General features: G+C 40.3%; 1 long non-coding RNA gene across 1 annotated transcript; it reads left to right on the top strand.

The window, feature by feature from the left end:
- The first annotated feature begins 63 nt into the window (after positions 1 to 63).
- LOC311264020 lies at positions 64 to 21,703 on the top strand. Its single transcript, XR_014623428.1, has 3 exons — positions 64 to 478; positions 2,004 to 2,273; positions 21,444 to 21,703. It is a non-coding gene; the product is annotated as an uncharacterized lncRNA (long non-coding RNA).
- The last annotated feature ends 347 nt before the right edge of the window (positions 21,704 to 22,050 follow it).

Below are 22,050 nucleotides of genomic sequence, written 5' to 3'. Positions count from 1 at the left end.
CAAGGACAGCCAGAGAGCTCTTCATCATCATCATCATCATCATCATCATCATCATCTTCACCGTCCTGTGGGAGGAGCAGGACTGCGTTAGTCAGACCTGGCTGATTAAAGGGCTCTTGGCGGTACTCGCTGTGTAACCCGTGTGTCCGCTCTCTGACTGATAAAAGTTGCAGATTGACAGCAGGTTGGGGAGATGTAACGCTTTAAAGACGGCGGCTCCGCGTTACAGCTGGCGTCAGACGTCACTCCGGCAACCGGGGGCAGCCGCGCCGCCGCTTGTTGCGCAGCAATTACAAACAGCACGCCGTCTGCATGTGATCAGCGGGCAGAGCTGCGAGGCGGAACCACGCCTCTCCAAAGCGGTGCACGTGGACTTTGACATGGCCCTGCCCTCAGAGCAGAGCCAGCCGCACTGACAGACCAGCCTGCACCACCGAGACAAACAGTGGTAATGACACGAGGGGATCAAATCATAGAGGCAAGTTTCTCAAAGTGCTTTGCAGGGGCATACAATTACATTATAAGACATTAAAAGATGCATTTAAAAATACATTAAAAGTTAAGTAATTGGAAAGTAAGCTAAAATAGAATAGGTTTAAAAGAGACAAGACTAAAAAGTCACTGTGCAGTTCAAAGCTGTACAGTTGCTTCAGTGAAAGGCAGCGGCAAACAAAGGTCTTCAGCCTTGATTTAAAAGAGGTGAGAGTTGGAGCGGACCTGCAGTTTTCTTGGAGTTTGTTCCAGATGTGCGGCACATAATAACTGCACGCTGCTCAGAGGTCTGGATGGTTCATAATGGTTATATAAATGCATCCAGTGCTTTGTAAACCAACAGCAGGATTTTGAAATCCATTCTCTCAGGTTAGATTTGATTCTTAAACACAAAACATGTTTAAGAAATGTGTTTTCATATTCATTGAGCTGACTTTACAAGGCGTTTTTCAGATGTTACTGAGAGTTGAATTCACTTGCAGCAAATTTAACTGTTTTAAAATACAACGTATATAAATATACTCTTATCTCCTTCAAGGATCATGAAGTGTTTGCACCTCATGTCATCAATTATACAATTTAACTATATTACCATACTGTTATCATTAGACGATCACTGGGAAAAAGAAAAGAACAGAATTGATGCATTGGATAAACATGACCAAAGCAAACATCACTGTGTTTGGATCTGTACAGTAAAAAGAAAAACGCCTTGCTGATCTATAGAGTTGTAGCGATTAATCGATTAATCAGCCTTATGACTGTATTCTTTTTTTTTTAAAAATCAGCTGTGATGGCGTTTTGTCTTGTCCTTTATTTAGATTTTGTCTCCTCTGCTTAGTGTCAGATTTTCTTTCTTAGTCGGTTGATAAAATGAAAATTAGAAATCGATCTATGTATATACACCGATTAGTAATCAAGGAGACTGATAACCAATATTTGCAGTGGATGTGCTTTTGCAGTAAAAATGTTACTGTTAAAATTTAGAATAACCAGTGATAGAATGTAACTAAGTACAATTTTCAGGTACTTTACTTGAGTAATTCCATTTTCTGCTACTTTACACTTCCGCTCCACTACATTTGTTTTATAATTTGAGTACAGTTACTTTGTAGATTCAGATTATTGAGTGTTGAACAAAGATACCGATATTTGGAAAATGCTGACTATTGGTTCTGATAATCCCAGGCCAATAAACGCTCTGTCCCTAGTGAAAATGAGCACTACTGTTAAGTGGTGTGGTGTCGACCTTCCTTTTATTCGTTTATTTTCAAGTGACATAATTAACATGAAGGTAGATAGGGTCAAACATGGCACTGAAAGGGTACGAGGTGAGAGAATCGTTTACATTTTCCTGTCTAATAAAAACAGGAAGACAATTAAATGCAATATTTAATCCATGTAAAAATACTGAACACTCTGAATAGTTATAAAAAAACAGGCCCCATTTTAAGTTTTGACTAGTCACTTGGAGGGACTTTGTCAAAAAGAACATGTTTTCATGTTTGCAGTGCTGCACTCCGCGGATGTAACTCACCAACAACAACATGATATAAGTTTTGGAGCTGTGCTGCGCTGAAGGACGACTTTTTGACAGGAGGCCAGAAGGAATCTCTCACTGCCAAGCGAAGAGGCCAAGTTCCATTCCTTCTGCTCAGCTTCAGCTCCTCCAAATTTCCCTGACCTCCTGACCCACTGCAATTTGACCGTGTGAACCCTACGCTGCCAATCTCCGCCTGTTGCATGTTCAGCAACAACGCTAAGAAACTTGAACTTGAGAGGTAGGTAAGCACTCTCTGAATTTTACCTCTGAAACACAAACACACAAAACAACACGTCTGCATAACTGGTTGTATGCTCACACCTAAAATGTACATAGCACACAGATGCATCTAGATGCTCATTACATTTGTGTGCATACATTTCATGTGATAGGGATAAGAGGGAAGGTTTTATTGTTTAGAAATGCACAAACAAAAGCAACGTAAACAACCGTGCTGTGTTTAAACCAAAAGGATGCAAGGACAAGTTTGACGCTGCCTGTTTAATTTTTGAGTTAAAATGAATTATGCTGCTGTCACATTGTTGAGCAGGGGGAAGGATGTGGTGGATGTGAAGCGAGTAGAGTAAGCATGCCTGCCTGTGTTTAAAAATGATTGATTAAGCTGACACCGGCTCAGGGGTGCAACACCGCTCTATTTTTCTCTCTCATTATGTAAGGCTATATTTCAAATCAGGAGTGCACTGGAGGAAGACACCAGAGACACCAGACAGGACACCCTTCAAATAAAAAGTTTATCAGACAACAGCCAAGGAGACTGATGAGTTTCCCCTCTAATCTTGTCTTGGGAGTGGCGGTAGAAAAGAGGGAAAAAATGTGTTTGTCGAACTGCAGGGTGATCTTAAAACAAAGCACACAGAAAAATAAGAACCAGTTTGGCTGCGAGCGCAGTACTCAATGTTTGACCGGGTCGTTTTGGAATAATATTTGTTTTCAAACTTAGCTCACAATCATGAGTAAATAATGTTACCTGCTGGCTAAAATTTAAGAAAGAATGAGCTCAGCTGTGCTAACAAAAACAGTCGTCCATGCAGATTGCAAAACATTTAATTTAAAGCAGATCTGTGAAACTCACTAGATGATATCCGCTCGTCTCTTTGTGCTGCACTACTTGTCTATTAAAACAGCAGGAACAAAATTCTCAGAATGACACATTTTGCACACGTCATGCGGACATGGTGACATATCTTTGTTGCCTTACAAATCGGACATCAGAACCCGAGCCCGGCAAACACACAGTTTTTCACATGCTCACGCAGTGCAGAGTGCCAGAGTGTAATGAAAGAGACATATTAATGGCCTCTCACTTATTCATGCGTCGGAAATGAAGAGGCGCACAGTCACATTTTGAAACGGTTGACAGAATAAAGAGCCAACATTGGGGAAATGATTGTATTTATGATTTTACTCTGACAGATGAAGGTATCAAGAGAGAGACAGAGTGACACATTTCTGACAGTTCAAAGTGCTAAATGATGTGATGTATGGCAACATACTCGAACACGGGGGCAACCGCTCTTATATGTTCTCACTTTAAGAATGAGCGCCTCAGGAGTGCAGACTTGGGAGGCAGCTGAGAAGTCATTGCTGTTATTTCAGCAAACATGTGTAGTACCATATGTTGTACAGTATATACATATAACGATTGGGAACATTAAAACTGAACAGCAGGATCGCTACTTACTAGAGAGCTTTACACTTTTGCGATTTGGGCAAACACAGATGGATCTACAGTGTTGTTTAACTCTGAGTGTGTTGTCTCTCCCTCAAAGACAGTGCTACCAATAGCACCACCTAGCAGCAGCCTGACCACAGTAAATCACTGTGTCCACACTCACAGACAGGTTGCTAAAATATTATTTCATATTCCTGCATAAAGAGGAATCCCTTTGCATGCTAAATAATGAATATAAATCACTATTTAAATCCACCTTTTCTGCATTTTTCTCAGGCACACAATTAAAAAGATGTAGTAATATTCATTTACATTTTAATTAAACTCTATTGTCATTATTACATAGCCTACACGACATACAATATAGACAAAAGAGCAACACAGTGCAAAGACAGCAAACAACTGTAGAATTGCATTTTTAGTCAGTTAGCATGTATGAGGGAGTATTAGGTATATGGGCTGGGAGTCAGTGAGGTGTAGTGTAGTCAGTTTAACAGTTAAGTATCACTAAAATTTCAACAAATAGTAAATGATGTAATAATATGATATTGTATATATAATATAAGTAAAGTAGCCTGTTCTGTTTACATTAAAACCTGCAGTTGCAATTTACATTTAATCTTGCTAACAATTATGTATTTCATGCAGCTAAATATTTTCAGCACTATCTGCAATCTGATAAAAAAAATAATAATTAGGTAGTATAGTTTGTTTGTTTTTCTCCATAGATACTCTTACTGTTTGCTGTAGCCTTTTGTTTGCAAAAGTATGACATCAAGAAAGCCAGAGTTGCCACACTGCACTCATTCATGCCCAAAGATACGATAGTTAGAGAGCAATGCATTCTCAGTCTATAATTTAAGATCTGTATATTACACCCATTATGCCAAAACACTGAACTGAGGGCAAAAAAAAAAAAGGTCCCACTAAAGAAAGAAATAAAGATTGGCGGGTTAGAGTGAACTCCATCCCGTCAGAGCCAGAATTGACTCATGGCGTGTGCATAGAGTTCATATGACTGGGGACCGGAATGATTTTCTCAGTTAAAAATCAGAAGGTGAAAAATGGCGTGGTTATTTGTGCCTGACAGAAGTTAAGAGCTTTTCCCTGAGGCCCGCTGCCTCCCTGCTGACCGCAAGGCAGCCTTCTCCTCCCCGGCATCCACTCACCTTGTGAGATCACACCTCTTACACTCACTGCTGGGATGGCACATCCCGCAACTCCACTGGACCTCTATAGTGTCTGTGCATTTAACACAAGGCTTCCTTTCTTTTTCTTTTTAATTTGTGTGCATCGGTCTGTTTTTGTTTGTGTGCATGCAGAAGTTGGATTCTGAGGCGAAGCACCGAGGCAGGTAAATCAAGTGCAAGGTCAAGGTTTTGCACTTGTTTAATTAGTAGTGTAATTGCTGCCTGGTTCTAAGGCTTATCAGAGAATCCTGTGTGGCACAAACAGGTCCCACAGGAAGAGATCAAAGCAGTGTCTGGGGAAGGAGGGTCTGGATTAGAGTTTATGTTTTAAAGGTTCAGAGGATAAAAAAAACAACCCTGCATCCATGACGGAATATTTCATATGGACTCATGTCTGTGTTAGTGGATGTATTTGACAATAGCCACAAAAGTGAGTTTACTTAACCCTACTGAAGAGTGGCAGCTTATTATGAAAGTAGACCAGAATAACTACAGGGGTGTGTCAGTTGTGAAATTCTGTGCTGATACTGATCTTTTATTGTTGTGGTTTATTTTGTTTTTGTTATTTTGTGCCAGGGGAACAAAAAAAAAAATAACTCAAGTGTTTTAAAGTTATTCAAGCCAGTGTATTGGAAAGAGCACACATTCAACCTTGCAAGTTTATGAAAAAAACTTTTTTCCTAACCTACCCCTAGCCCACTATACAACTATCTACTCATTGATAAGAATTTTTATTTACTTATATCCATTTCACACTGGACAAAAAACCCACTCACACCCGCTTACATCTGGCTTTTGTCTTCAGTATGTGTATAATCGGCATTCGCTCCTGGGTCAATTGACTCTGCAATAGTCACAGGTATTTAGTGGCTCCAGCTTCAGTCGACTGCGATGAGAACGCAACACCGGTTGAGGATGCTATTCTCGCCCTTTCTCAGGCGCGATGATGTGCAAGTGTTAAAGTTAAGGCCGCTAGCTTGTTAATACTTATAAATCTGTCTGCTCGTTCAGTCAACAGAGTTTAAGAGTTTAAAAGAGAGACAGTAAAATATATTAAAAAGGTAACCATCGTTCTGTTATCTGCGTCAGAAAAAACAATGTGTGTAAAACGACTTCTGATCGGTGTATTCCGGTAGTGATCTGCCGCGATCTACTGTTCCCTGCTTTTCTGGCCCATTTCGTGATAACGAACTTGACAGACAAGGGGAAAAAAAACACGTTTAAAAACCTGCATATACATGCTAATATTGGCGGAAAAGTGGTATTACATAGCCTTATAAACTGATGGCAGGGATGACAAAAGCCAGTAGTCCATGAATGTGCCTCATATAAACGTCAGATAAACATCGGCCACTGCTATCAGTGAATGTCAGCTTATTTTCCAAAGTCAACAAGGCGAACATCGTCTGATACCGATGTTAAGCAAATACACCGTGCACCCCTACAACAATATATTGAAAATGGTTGTGTATGTACTAATCACTCAAACTAATTACTACTTTATCTCTAATTTCAGAATTATGACACATTGGTTAAGAGATATAATGTTCATAAAGGTCATAAAAAGGTTAAGATTAATCCAGAAATATGTTTTGCTTTTTAAGGAGGCATAACATGTTTACAGATATAGTAAACATGCAAATGAAAATATGTTGAGCTTTTCCTTTGATGTGGTGCTAATTAACATGCCGTTTACAGAAAAACTGCACGGTAAATAATTTGCAGATCTGCCACTACAGCAACATTATTTTGACTCGTCGGTCAACAGAGCGCCATGGTCGCCAGCCTATACTGTTGCATGCGATGATGAAAACAAGACAGCAGCACACTGCCTGCCTGATCCTATCTGACAATCCTCGCCCATCCGACATTGCTGCTCGGGTCTCTGATGTTGGGCGGCTGCTAATTTAGCCTTTAGCTCCATGGTACCGTAAATCACAACACTCAGGAAGACAAATGTCAGAACACATGTTGCCAGACTGTGTCTTTGAGCAGAAGATTCCTTTAATTGGGTGTGCAGGGACTGGGTCCAATCCCCAACACCCTCATCTTCTTCCTCCTTCCTCACTCTCCCTCTCTCTTTGCCTCTCTCAACATACTAACAAAAGGCAGAGAGATGAAAAAGACAGCGCCAACCTATCCCTACTTTGTGCCATTATAGAACAGACACACTAGGGGTAAAGAGGTACGATGCTGAACATCAAGGAGAGCTTTATATAACTCTCTTTTTATTCGCCTTGTTTCATGTTTATTTTACTTCTTCAAGCTATCATGTCTGATTGACACTCCCTGTCATAACAACCATTATTCATCGAACCAGCTTATGGAATACAGTGATAGCTTCTGGATATATTTGTCTGAGTTTAGGAAAATGTGTAAAGAATCAAAAATGCTCTCCAAAGTATGTTCGGTGTCATCTCATCATCAGTGTTATGATTCCACCCTTCCCCTTCCTCCGCTCACGCACACTCTGAACTTCAGCAGAGGGAATAGAGATCATAAAGAATAGATATTCAAAGGCTTTAACACAAAAAGACTTTCCTCAAAGCCTGCCTCTCTCTGGATCCGCTGGGCAAGGGAGGGTGAAATGTCCACACAGAGAAATCACAGGGCTCAAGTCAAAGGAAGTCATTTTAATTCTGTTAAAATGTATTGTTCACAATTTAGATATCATTAGCTTTTGAGCAGCGGATGTTTATTTCATCATCTGCTACCAGATCTGAGAGTGTGTACAAATGTAAAATTTACAATTTCGCCAAACCTCCTAGTTATCATAACCCACACTGTGAAAATAACCATTAAAACAAACTTATACAAGGGTAGGACCCAATTGCCTCATTAGTTGCAATAAAGCATAATCAAAGATTGGAGGCACACTAAAAAAAAAACTCCAGACCAAGCTGAAATCACTTCAGATGTTATCCAGTTACCACAAAAATAACTTCAATACACCCTAGGACCCATGTTTAATTATCAGATATGTTTTTCTTTGAGCAATGCCTTACCCAAAGATGAAGGACTTGTCATAATAATTATAATAATTCTGTATTACTTCACTTAAATTGTTTGTTCAGTGTGAATAGAGAGTTTGACAGGCTCAGTCTGAGTATCAGGCGATGCAGATTACAGGCTGTAAAACTTAAATTGCGCTGCGACACAGCTGCAGGTAAAAGGGAGTCGAAAAGCAAATTAGATAATGCACACAGGGTAGATGAAGCTGTTCTGAAACAAATATTAGCGAGCTTATACCATCATTCTCTTCGTGGAACTGGAATGATATTTTTCCTTTTCCATGAGAAAAAATAGCCTGAATGGATATGCTACATCCACTGATGGTAATGATTTATTGATTAAAACACATGATGAATACCATATGTCATGTTCAAGAAGTACAATGGCCATTATGTATAGTTTGTTCGTATATACAAATAAATACTTTTGAGTGGGGTTTGGGTGAGATAGCCTATGTTGTTGTAATATTCCACTGAGCCTAGCTTTATAGAAATAATACTCACTAGCAAAGGCAATACAGTAGACATAGAGCTTATTTATCAGATAAGAACTCAATAAAATGGTCAGCAGTGTGGTGTGTTTGGGGCACGAAGGGTTATTGGACCATTGGTTACCAAAATCAATGGGTTTCTACATTTTTGAAGCATTAGTATGAATACAAAAAGTCCTCTACAGAAAGAAACCTCTACAGCCCAACCAACAGTCAATTTAAAGTTTGATAGCTATAATGATATTTGAGAGGTTAAAAAGATGACAACAGTCGATAGTCGATTGTTTTTCCCCCACATAACATTAACAAATATTTTTGATAGGGATACTGTGTCCTTAATAATGTCTACTGGGCAGCACATTTTGCTGTTGAAAAATAAACTTGCCAGTGCAGATTTTTCAATGCATCAGTATTTCTAAATCATACATATCTTTGGTGCTTCTGAATTAAATGTCTTGATGCCTATCATCCCACATACAGTATGCTGATACAAATATATCTGGCAAGAGCCTCAGTTATCGGTCTGGCTGATTGATCGGTCTCGCCTTGATTGCTCTCTGTTGGTGTCTGGTTAAATTATAATCCTTTTGTGTCAGCAGATAAGGTACACATCAAGGCAGGTTCAGCTGAAGGTGTAATTCACTGTGTAAACTATATGACTACACAAAGTCCAAACTACCAGTCCAAAATCAATGGGTTTCTACATTTTCAACACAAACTGTGCTTATCCTGAAGCACAGTTTGTGTTGTTGGTGTTTTGTTTTTTATACAGTCCAAGCTTTTTAATTTTAGTTTTACTACATATATCTTTACAATGCAGGACTAATAGATCTAATAGATCACATGTGGTGGGGTGATTTCTTGCAGTGTGTTCGTTATGAAATTGCTATCCAAGTTTATTACTTTGCACTGCTTTAAATGATGATTGATACAGTATGTGTAGTTAGATTTAGTGATGCTAAATCCCACTTTCTCTTGATTCCTAGTCTGAGAGCAAAATCCAAAAGTATAGCATGAAGAGTAGTAATCTGATAAACACACTCCTCGTTGTGGAGAAGTGATTGGGATTATTCTTCTACACGTAGGGCAATAAAAAGCTTTAAACATAATTTGTTCATTGTAACTTTGAACATTCACACACCGACATTCATTTTAGGCTTTTGTGCAAATTTGAGCAATTTCAGCAAGTTGATAACATAATGTTGCAACATGTTGCAATGACTGTGACTAAGAAATATTATTTAATGTGGCTCAGTCATGTCTGGCCATTATCTGATCCATTTCATAAGGTCAGTGTTGGTGCAGATAGTGAGCCAGCGTATCAGATCGGTGCATCATTAATTAGAATCAACATACTGAACACTAAAATGAATCCTAAAAGAACTGCAATCAATCAGAGAACAATGTTCGTTTAGATCATGCAACAGGGTCACAGCGCTGATAAGACATTTCAATAAATATAATAACTTTTCCTGAACCTAAGTCGTAGCTCACTCACATGTACAGTATATTGTGTTGCAAACCCTGAGCACTGCAGAAACTCTTATTTCCTGCAATAAACTGACATGTGATTCACATCATCTCTGTTTGTTTGGGCAAGGCCCTGCATAGCGGTGGGGAGCGATGGGCCATGAGCTGCACAGCGCCACTCTAATGAGCAGAGCTGGACACAGACAAAGAGAGTCTGGACTGTGTTCAGCATCTCTGCCCATTATCTGGCTCTGGTCCAATACACAGATATTAATTCCTGTTCCTTTTAGCGACTATGGTTTCAAGTGTATCACTCTGTCCACAAAGGCTGCGCAAACTTTAATTAATATGCCTTAAATCAATATGACACTTTTTTGTGTAAAGATATTGTAATCTATAGAGACAATGATTTACATTTGTAAATTAATTTCACAACAGACCGAAATAGAACCATCGATAAAAGACTTCTAATCTTGATAAATCAGAGGACTGGGATTAATAAAAACACCTGAAATGTAAAAAATAACAAACAATGATTCCCAAGTTGATCATTAAAAACATATTAAAACACTGATGTCCACATCCTTAATGTGTTTCAACACAGTCATATCATTACAGAGCAATCAAGGGGACAATACAACGCTTTATAAATAAGTAAGTAATGAAAGAATGCAGCCATAAATGACTTTTTTTTACATCTTTACACCCTTCATTCAGGATCACAGTGTCTTCATTCTCTTCAAAAATGTGTTTCTTTAGGTTTAAGTGTGACCAAACTTTTAGTTTTTCAAACTATATATGTTTTGGAAAACAGTGTGGGCTGCTAAACGTCACTCTAAAATTCACCGTGACTAAAATAGACAGCCTGTAAAGAAAATTACATAGAGACAACAGCCAAAGCTGTCGTTTTCCCCAAGGTTTTCTAAAGCCTGAATTGTTCACAGTAATGTTTGTCTTCAACAACAAAACAAGTCTCTTCTCTTTTTCCTAGGTGGGTTTTTTTCCCCAGCCAGACCCCATAGTGAGCAGCAGGCACCTTTTATTGATCAACACAAAGTCCCAAATAAATGAGCGCAGAATGAGAGCTATGCTCCAGGGAGTTCAGGGGAGCTGGAGCTCCATAGGTTCCCATCAATTTTAATCACTCCACTAATGAAGAGGCTCCTCTCTGTTGGGTGTCCATAACTCACTGTGCCAGAGCTACCTCCACTACCTCAATCAAATCATTTCTACACAGCCCGCTTCTCCTCACAACTCTAATGACCTTTTCAAAATAAACAATGCCTGCATTAACAGAGCTGAAAAATTGTTAGATAAGAATAGAAAAGTAAAGTGTTTTGCAAAAAGAACGCACGCAGGACTGGGTGAGTTAATCAAGCTCACTTCAACTTGTGCGGCAAGAAACAATGCATTTTTATGATGCATTCACACTGAGTGAATCAGAATATTACAATATATTTAAAATGAGGATATTTATAGGAAAGGTAAAAAACAATAAGTTTGATTGTCATTAATAAGAGCTAATTAAATAGACTGCTACTCCATGCAAAAATATAAATCAGTTGTAACAGAAAATTCAATATTTGATTAGAGAAAAACACATTTTAAATTGAAGTGATTATTTGCTACAGGCTGAAAAATGAGAGTTCACAAATTCTAATTTTATTATGTGATTTATATATCCACAGGTTCCCTTTCACAATATTTCACCAACACTGTGTGTACTGCCAGTTTTACATATTTAATGCTGCTCATTTCATCTGCATGCACTCGCAAATTCCTTTTGTCTCCAACGTGTCAATAAATACTACTTGAAGCCAACAAATATAAGATGAGGGATCTGGGCCTTCCTGCAGAGAAGCTCCTCGTGCCACGATGGTGTGTAATCGCTCCGTCTTATCCCTTTTTTTTACCCTCCAAGTATTTCAGAAGTTATTGAAACTCCAGAACTCTGTGAACTAGTGTTTCATGTACACATAAATCCACACACATACACACGCATCCGCACTCTCATATTTTACTTCTCGTGACGTCCAGAATCTTTCTCCAGCATCTGCTCCGCTCACTGTAGGTAAGGGAAAAAATCCATCACCTTCCCCCTGGGTTTGCATAAGCCTCTCAAAGAGGTGAGTCACTGCCATTGGGCTTTTTGTTGCCACGTTTTGGGATTTGGCCTGTCTTTTCAAATTTGATATCTGAACTCTCCGTTGTGGGCATCTTGGCGGATGCTCAGGTTTGACCCAGGGTGATAAGAAGCATTAGGTATTAGGATTGCTTCCTTGCAAATATAATATTTCTAGATTTTATGACTCTTTCAGTATGTAAGTGTAGTGGGACTGTTTTGTCATTAACAAAAATGTACAGTGCAGCTTTTATTTAATGTGGCAGAGAGTCCCACAACATAAAAGAAAGTTATTATGTGCCATTTCATCCAATTCTACTGTGGCAGTATAGTAATTTGTACACTATTATATGGACACATTATTTAAAAAAAACAACAAAACTCTTCAGTGAAAACACAGTTTAACTGGAGTACTCTCAGGGTGATCTCTCAACTGGAACACATTAAATTCACTGTGATTAACAGCTTGCTCTGAGAGCCTATGGTGAACATTGATGTTTGATCTTTCATTTGTGATGTAGCACATGGGGCACTCTTTGTGTGTTGTTGTTGTAGCCTGTGGGCACACTGGGCCGTGTGCGCGAGGCAGGGGCAGTGGGCCAAGTGGACAGAGACGTTGCTCTCGTCTCTGCAGCTGGCCTGACCTGCTCATACATCCACGTTACGAGTGGATGAGACCGGCTCCTGTGCTGCTCTTTAGACATGGGACTGGGAATACGTGTGGCACTTTGATAAGTTACAGAAATACAGCGTATTACTGCAGATTCAAACACCAAAATAAATAAAAAATAGCTTCATATCTATGGCTCTAGATCCATGGATCCAGAGTTTATTTTGTCTTTCCATATGGCACTCACAGCTGCAGATATGTTATGTTATGTTACATGCCTCTGACAGACAAGGATGAAATATTTATCTGTGTTAAACTAAAATTAAAAAAGTGTAGGATAATGACTACGAGCTAATGAATGAGTTTGTGTGACAGGCATGTCTATGTTAAGAAGCGTTGGTTTATTATCGATCAAACTAAACAAACTGATGGAGCTGACTGAAAGTCACCTTGATATAATTCTGGCTATCAATCATTTGGAGTGCACTCTTAGTCATGGTTGGCAGTGCCATTAGCATCACCATGGCATTGTTTGGTGAAGACGACAGGGCTGTTCCGCTGTGATTAACACAATGAAGAATCATATCCTCCTGTCCCGCTGCAGCGTCTATTGTTTCCCATTTAGCTCGCTAATCTCCTCTGGATGCTTCATCTCTGCATTATAACTATCCCAAAATGTCTCAAATGTCACTCCCAAAGTGTTTGTGTGTGAGATACGGTGCACTTGCCACTGCATTTGTGTTTTTTTAAGCCTCGCATTGTCAAGCAGTTCTATCACAATGAGGAAATCTACCATGGATAATTAGTTGAGAATAAGGTACGGAGAAGCCAGGAGATTGCTTTAAGTTTTTGTTTTTTTCCTAAACAGACCTCTTAAGCCTTTCTTTTTACTTTAGTAAACACTGAATGTTAAAAAGGCACTCACATTAACTGAAATTAGCCTAGACCAAAAGTACTGCACAGATCAATTCCCATGAATCTGTGCTTCATCTAAACAATTATCAGTATCAGACCTGAGCTACCGTATATGTAATCAAACTCTTTACTACACCACTATTTACAGTCCAACAGTCCTCTGGACATAAGAGTCATGATCATTACCTTTATGATACACCAGCATCCAATTATTAGCTGTTTTTCTGCCAATGTGCACAACAGAAGCACAGAGAGGCAACTCACTCAACACCTGGTCTGGGATCAGGGAGCAGAACACATTTGCCCTCCGGTCTCACATGGACCGCATTCAGAGGCAAACTATGGGCTTCCTAAAGGTTCTGTGTGGTAGCGAGACATATGGCTTAGCCTGGTGTTATGTAACCCTCAACCCTCACCATCTGCCTGGAGGCCCAGGTGTGCAGAGCCTGCCAGCCTCCATCCGAATCCAACACCACTGGAGCTCTGTCATTCATGGCTTTTTAATCTCGCCACCATCCCTTCCCTTGTTCCAATTACCAGACATGCACGTGTACAAATAAGCTGTATTAATAACCATGCAAGCCCTTCCCAATTTGGCTCAACGGAGGAAGGTAGGAAGCACAGGAGAAGCTTCCACGAGTGGATGTGGGAGGGAAGGTGTAGGGGGATAGTCGTGCTCGCCGTTTGTTGACAGGAGGGCCCAGTGCACGGAGCAGGCTGGGATTTATTGGAAAATAAATCATAAATCATGTCACCTCTGTGACAAGAAAAGGTTCTCACAGAGCACATCTCCTGTGTGGCCAGTCTGACTTCGTCTGATCGCCCGCTCCTGAAATACTCTTGCTAATACAGCTCTAACGAGTATGCACGCACCACACCACGGACTGATCATTAAGGAGAAGGACTGAGACGTAGATGTGGAAGGAAAGCCTTGAATCCCACTAGCAGGAATAACTTTGACCTCTCTATGAGCACCACTAAGAGTTCATCCGACAAACCCTCGCTGTTCCCGTGAGGCATCAAGGCTTGTTTCTACCCAGAGGTGATTTAGCCGGCAACTCATCCCTTCAGAAAAAAAATCTATAGTGGGACTTGAAACATTGTGGGTGGCGTTACATCCAAAGCACTGACAAGCTTGTAGTCAGAGTGCAAATGCTGCAAAACCAACAAATGTATTTGCCTTTACAAATACAGAGCATCCAGTCAGGTGATCGTGCCTTTAGTAAATATTGAGTGGAGGGGTGTCCCAGCAGCGTGGTCTGCAGGTTTATCTGTAGAGAGAGGAGTACAAAGATGAGCCCCCATGAGGATTCAGGGAGAGATGGCTCGTGTTTGATCACCCATCAGGTGTCAGCGATGTTTCGGCTGTTAAAAACACAGGAGAGGCTGCCGCTCTTGTTTGTGCCAAGCACATCTCTTCAAAGAGCCTCGGAAGCTCTGTAGCTCCTCATTTAAATGGGAAAGTTTCTTTCAGCTGATAGCGAGCGCTGGTGGATCTCCTGTTGACACAGGACATTTTTTCCCTGTGAAAACACATCACTGTTGTTTTTCTGCCTCGTGGTGAGAAGGTGATTAATGACCAATTTTGAGATTCTATCAAAGCGACTGCGCTGCTCTGCAAATCCACCCTAATTACTACACATTGTTACAAGCGTAGGAGAAAGAGAATATCACATGAATGCTGAGACCAGAGAAACGAATGACTTTTTGTGCTTGAAATATACATTTAAAAACACTTTTAACAATGCTGAATCATTTCTACCTAGATAATCACTTAATCTTTTCCTTTAGTGATGATTTTCCCTTTTTAAAAACCCACGATCTCTATAAAAAAAAACATCGTGAGCTTGCACCCAGCATGTACTTGATCAATTTTAATTGCCACTGTTCCCACCGCTCCAATGTAAACAGAAAGTTGAAAGTACAAGTGAGAAAAAAGAAAGAATGAAATGTATTCCTGCATACTACGATATGGTAAATGTTAGCGCCTGCTGCATCGCACTCCATATCACTTCGCTCCATATGAAAAATAGTTTGCTATTTTGGAACCCCCTGGCAGCCATAGTGGATCACCACAGACCCAGAGCTCATTTATCTTTTGTCAGAGATGAAGCCAAACTAACGCCATCTCCTGAAGCTGCTAAAGAATGAGGAGGGACGTAGGGAGGGTAAAAATAAACCCGGAGCCCAGGTAGCTACACAAAGAAGTCACTCTACAAGTAATGGGTGGCTTCTGAAAGTGGAACTCTGTTTGGAAGTGTCTCTCCGCTTGGAAATGAGACTATTTAGTGTCCAAGTTTACTCAGTTGTGCCAGCTTTTATGAGACCGGAGACGTAATGAGAATGGGTGGATGTAATAGCATTGTTACCTGACAAGATAACTGACCAATTAAATTATGATTTTGTTAGGTCCCTGCAGGTATGATAAGGTTAGGAGTGAAAATTAAGGAAGCGTATATATGTGTTAACAGAGTGCTGCCAGACAGGCTCCAGAGCACATCGCCATTAAATTAAATCAGTCTGTTAAACGGATGTATTGCACCAGTAATGTTTTATAAATTAGAAAATTATATGTTTGGTTTATGACAGAGAAATAATGTTTGAGTCTAGTTTTAAGTATTTAATTATAGGTAAAGCATATGATTAGAGTTATTTGAAGTATAATTTGTAGAGAGAGAGACAGCCACACTATTCAGTCTGCATTACAGATATTGTCTACTATTTAACAGTTACCCATTATGCTCTCTAATCGAACCATACACAATACAGATTTTTTTTATATATATTTTTATGACACAGCAACAGCAATAAATACCATACAGCCAGGATTTCTGTTGACTGCTTTTCCTTCAGTCTGTATTTCTTTTTCTCTACAGGCTACCAGGACTCTTCAGTTAAATACTGTGATAGTTGGAGAAGAAATTACCTGAATAGTACCACAGTACTACTCTGTCATTTGAGAACCCCAAATTGCATGAAACCCCAAATAAAAAGTCAACACAGACTGTTCAGAGCACCAGATAATGGTGATTCATTACATTTCCATTATAACTAGGCCCTGAAATGCAACCCCCCAATTTAGAGAAGCTGGGTTACATTATAGTTCTCAAATAACAGCAGACAACATTTGTGTCCCTCAACTCTGCCTCTTCCCTCTGCCTGACCAGGTAAATCTTGATCCTCTTTTGCACCAGGTGGTATACAAGGTATCTACAACCCAGTAGATAAAAACTGTGTTTACACGCACACAGAGGAAGCTGGCTATCAGCCACACTCAGCTAAAAATCTTACTTTGGCTTTAGCTGTTTACACAAACCTTTGATACCCTGCAAACGTGTATTCCTGTTGCCATGAATAAGCCAGTTAAAAGAATATTCCTTTACACCTGTAGTGCCCCAGATAGAATGGTCTGCCAGCAAAAAGACACAGCCGCCAGCTACAGCTTCCCTCTTTGACTCAGCTCTAGTAGAATTCTTCTGTTACAAGGAAAAGAAATGAAAAACCTTGTGGTAGTAATAAAAAGCTCACCACAGAATATACCAGTACATACTATGCATCCAAGTTTCTATAGATGATAAAGTATCAAAAGTGAATACAGTAAAAATATTTTAGCTATTCATTCATACTGGTGTAAAACAACTTTATACATCTATGTATGTCCAATTAAATTGCTTTGAATTAAATTATTTTCATTGAATGAATCAATTGAAATAATAGATTAATTGATTAATCATTTAGTTGAAAAGAAATGCTCCTCACAATTTCCCAAAGCCCAAAGTAAAGTCTTCAAATGGCTTCTTTTGTCAAACCAACACTCCAGTCCAAATACTGCAAAGCAGCAAATGTTTGACATTTTTGCTTGAAAAATGATTAAAATGATTAATCCATTACAAAATCGTTGACGAATCATTTCAGCTCTATTTATCAAGAAAAATGCTGAACATATTCTGGTTTCAACTTGTCTTGTGTGAGGGTTTGCTTTTTTCTGATGTATGAGAATTTTGTTTTTTTTAATGATGAATCACTGAATTAAAATATAAGAAAGAAAATAATCATTACTTTTGCAGTCATAACATGTGCAGCATGATTATTCACTTGTGTTTGCTTTGTTCAAACAACAGTCCAAAACCCAAAGATTCTTCATTTACTATCATAACTGCCAAAGAAAATCAGCAAATTCTTACATTTAAGAGGCTGGAACCTGCAAGTGTTTGACACTTGTATTTTAAAAAGGACTGAAACCATGGATCGATTATCAAAAATAGTTGGCAATCAATTTTCTTTCAATTAACCAATCAATTAATCAACTTATCTTTGCAGATCAAGTAAGGTCCGATCAACTGGAATTGGCAGTTTAACATCAAAGACGTAAAAAGCCTTCCTTACAGCTCTATTACTGTATTTCTTTCGACTCTCGCTACAGGTTGAAAACACAAATGGAATGGCTTCCATATGATAACAGTTATCTAGAAATAGGCAAATGCACTTGGGGGAGAAAATGCCTACAGATAAATGCACCTCACTGTATAAATCATTCCCTGCGTCTCATTCACAGGCCAAATGATTAGGCGTCCCGTGCATCTTTTCAGCTCTCTACATGATTGACCAGATCTGTGGCGCAATAAACTGTAGCTGTAGCATATCTCTCTGACAAGGCAATGATAGACCAGTCTGTGTCTGCTCAGAATGAGCCATCTGTGGGTCCCGGTGCTGGGCTGCTTTGCGGACAGTATGACACTCCTCAGGTATATCTCTCAGCATGGCGCATGCTGATAGTGTAGCGGGACTGGTGTGATACACTGCTTGGTTACTGTTACAGATGAATGACCCCGATGTATCTGACTCGCCCTCTGTCTCCGCCCGTCTCTATCTGTGTACCTCGGAGAAGTTCCACAGTGGAGGAAGGCAGACAAACGCAGCCAGAACCAACACACAGCCAGTGGGCTTGTCATTGGGAGAACACACCATGACTAAAAAAGGCCCAGCTGTGATTGCCTCTCCATGCCTGATGTGGTCTGATGATGGCTCATCCCTGGCCCGGAGATGAGAACCTGATGAACTGTCAGGAGCCAAACAGCTTTAAATGAGAAATCGACAGACAAGAGCTGCATATAGGGAACATAATAGACACATTGGGATGCTTGGGCATCTCCTTGCAGGTGGTAATATGATGGCTTCTCTGTGTCTCCTTTGAACATACGGCACAATGCTGTGCAACACTAACAATATATCCAGACAGTGTCTTGCACCCTCTCTACTTAGCTGCAACTGGCCATATTTCCATCTCAGTGTCTTGTTAATTATAAAACTGCTGAAACAGACTATGCATTGTTTCATGTTGCACAGCTATTATCAAAGAAATGTATTATTCTTCTCTTCTCGCTAAAAAAGATTTCATCACATCTGCAGAGCTCGGGAGCTGTTTGACTTTGATCTTAACGTGTCTTTTTAATCAAGTTCCAAAAGAGACGTCTTCATTGTTGCAGGCCCTGGCCAGACAGCACTGCGAGACATATGCTAAGTTTATCTTCAGCAAATAGATCAGCAGTGCTTTAATATTTTTTGCTCTATAATGGTCTTCTTTCCCATTGCACTGGGCCCATTTGGCATTATTTGCTGCTGGGCATGACTTCTTAATAGAATCGGAATTCCAATTTGACTCTCCCGCTTAGCAGCCTAAATTTGAAGACAGGCTGTCCACGGCCTTGGAAAGTAGAAGGCAGTAATTTGAGCAGACCCCCCAAGCATTACCACTGCTGCATAAAGCATAATTCCCAGTTAAGGCTCTTTGAAGGCTACAAATGAAATAACACTGTTTTTCACTGTTTTCACATCCATTCTGTAAGATTAAACTGTATTGTCTTGTGATATGGGAAGTTCATCTGTTTGCTTGCCTCCCCCCCTGCAGAGTGGTCAAGGTACAGGGTCAGCAACAGAACAGCGGGGCCGAGGTTGGTCGAGATTCACACATATGCTCAAGGACACTTCAAAAAGGATGGATGTATTCTGTCATAGGGTCTGAACTCAGACCTTCTGGATGAAGGACAGTCTAGCAGATGACAGAACGTCTAACTTCAGAGTATTGTAATTCACTCAGCACAGCGAAGTCCAATAAGAGTGCACACTTAAGCTGTAATAGCAAGGGCATCAATAATAAAATATTAGCTTTAAGGCAACAGACACAAAGAGGCTGCTAATTGAGTGTATAATTACCAGAACATGAAGGGAGGAAAAGTGGCTCATCAGCTCACTAACAAGCATGTGACCAGTGGTTTCTTGAGAAATCATTCCCTACACTTGCCCTGGAAGTGACTGCCTCCTAATGGTGCCTGTGAAGGGAAGCAAAAAGAACAGAAAACAGGGTCTAAACATAATATTTTATGCACGATCATAAAAATTGTATTTGGATGTCTTACGAAAATATATAATGAATTCAGCTAGAGAGTTCAGACACGGGGCTACAGCTGCCACATTTCCAGGTGAATTAGAACATTATCTATCAGTTTTCGCTCTTTCCTTTATCCAAAGACGACCTCCATCGTAAACGTATATTCACACCTACTGTAATTAACCAAATCAGTATAGTCTAATATGATTGCATCAGTTTTGAATCCCCCAAAAATTGTGTTCAGTTCAGTGTGTGTAATGTGGATGGATAAAGAGGGGAGAGATGAAGAGAGAGATGGCTGCCCAATCTGCTGGCACTCAGACCCAGCTGGGTTATGGGGAGGCAGTGGCTGCCTAATGAGCCTCTCTTACCCTAGAGAGCTCACCCCACTCCTCCCCCTAGAGTCCCTAATATAAGGATGAAGGACTGCACACACTCCATCACTATCACATGTGTTGCTTTTCCAACACACAGCAGGGGAGCCGATGAAAACACAATCTTCATCTATAAAACGGCTACTTGCTCACCAGTTAGCAGCACGATCGTACTGTCTTAAACCACAGGAGGAACGAAGATACATATCAACACAAATATTACAAATGGGCCATTTTTTAATCATGTGTTTTCTTCTGTGTTAGCTTTCATCGGGACTGTGTCGTGAAATATACTCAGGGGATCTTGTTTTACAATAAAAGGACCATAATGTCATTACTAATGACCACCAACACCACTGTGGCAAAGGTGGTTGCTGCTTGATGTTTTACAACACTGTGAACACATTTTCCTTGGCAGTTTTAAAATTCATGGCTTGTCCGTGAAGTCCATCTAGCTTTCTTGGGCTTGTAAAAACGCTGCTTAATGGCCTTTGCTTTGTAAGGCCAAAGCCATAGTTCAACCTCTGCAGAGGAATACTCCCCAGACAGTTGTAAATTCCAATAAAAGGTTCATGCCAAAGTGAGCGTGAGTGAGTTATTCTGTTAAGGAAGGTGGTGGGCAGAACTCCAGCGGGCCCTCTTTCCATTACCACAGCTCCCCAGCGCCTAATGGTCGAGGCCCATCTCCACTGGGTAAATGTTTACCCTACAATGTGAAAAGAAGAGGCTCACCACAAACAAGAATACAGGGGCCAGCATGGGCAGGGAGATAATGAGCTCCTATCAGCCTCCCTGCCTCGGCCACAGCCAATGCTCATTAGAGCCTGGGTGATGGGCAGGAGAGTTGAATGCACTCAGTCAAGTGGTTCTCCACTCTTCAACAGACAAAACAGCCTTCATATCCAAAACGATACAGAGAGAAAGAATCAACAGTAAAAATATTTGAACAATCTATTCAAACACCTTGTGGATTGTACTGGAGGCAGGCGGCCAGAGAGCAGTTGTTGAGAATGGGCAATGAAGAGATGGCGAAGACTCGCAGGCAGTTCAGTGGGTTTTTTGTCATAGGCTGCCAAAATGGCTTTGATTTACTGAGGGACCTATTGATAATTAATTGTATCATCTGTTTCCTCCTCCACTCAAGCCAAGAAAAAGCGAACCCCAACTCTTCATCAGAGGCCTGGGCACAATTCATACCATCAGAGAGGGTGATTGGACCGAAGCTGGCTGTGCAAGCTGTCAGCAGATGGCGGCTAAAACTACACAACTTCCCTCTCAGGCCCTGAAGAGAACAGAGACTCATGAGCCCAGAACTTTGCCAAGGTGTGGAGGAAACAATTAATAGTCTACTTGTGAATCTACCACTCTAGATACTGCTTACCTAATTAAATAAACTGGAAGGAAGGGTGCTTCCTCATGCCTGCTCCCTCCCCATAAAACTGTAATGGCTGACACTGCAAACAGTCATCTTGATTTCATCATTCCTTAATCCAGCCAGTGAAATATGGCATTACAGCTATCATCTCTGGTTGTGACTGTCCAAGGCTTTAATAGTTCCTGTCTGTCCGCTGTTTCGCACAAACAAAGATCTCCCACACATCCACAGAGTGGGCGCTGTCTACAGCAAGCTACCAGTGCATAGCCGTATATGGAACATACTTTTAGCTCAATAATTCATAATCTTGGAGGGATGCTGAATAATTGAAGTGAACTTGGAGGCCTTTCAGCTCAGCGGAGCTTTGCATGTAGCT

This window comes from Pagrus pagrus, assembly GCF_965226575.1.
Source record: "Pagrus pagrus genome assembly, chromosome: 10".
NCBI classification, from domain to species: Eukaryota; Metazoa; Chordata; class Actinopteri; order Spariformes; family Sparidae; genus Pagrus; species Pagrus pagrus.
Note: the sequence above shows the minus strand (reverse complement) of the source record. Positions and strands in the feature narration are given on the sequence as shown.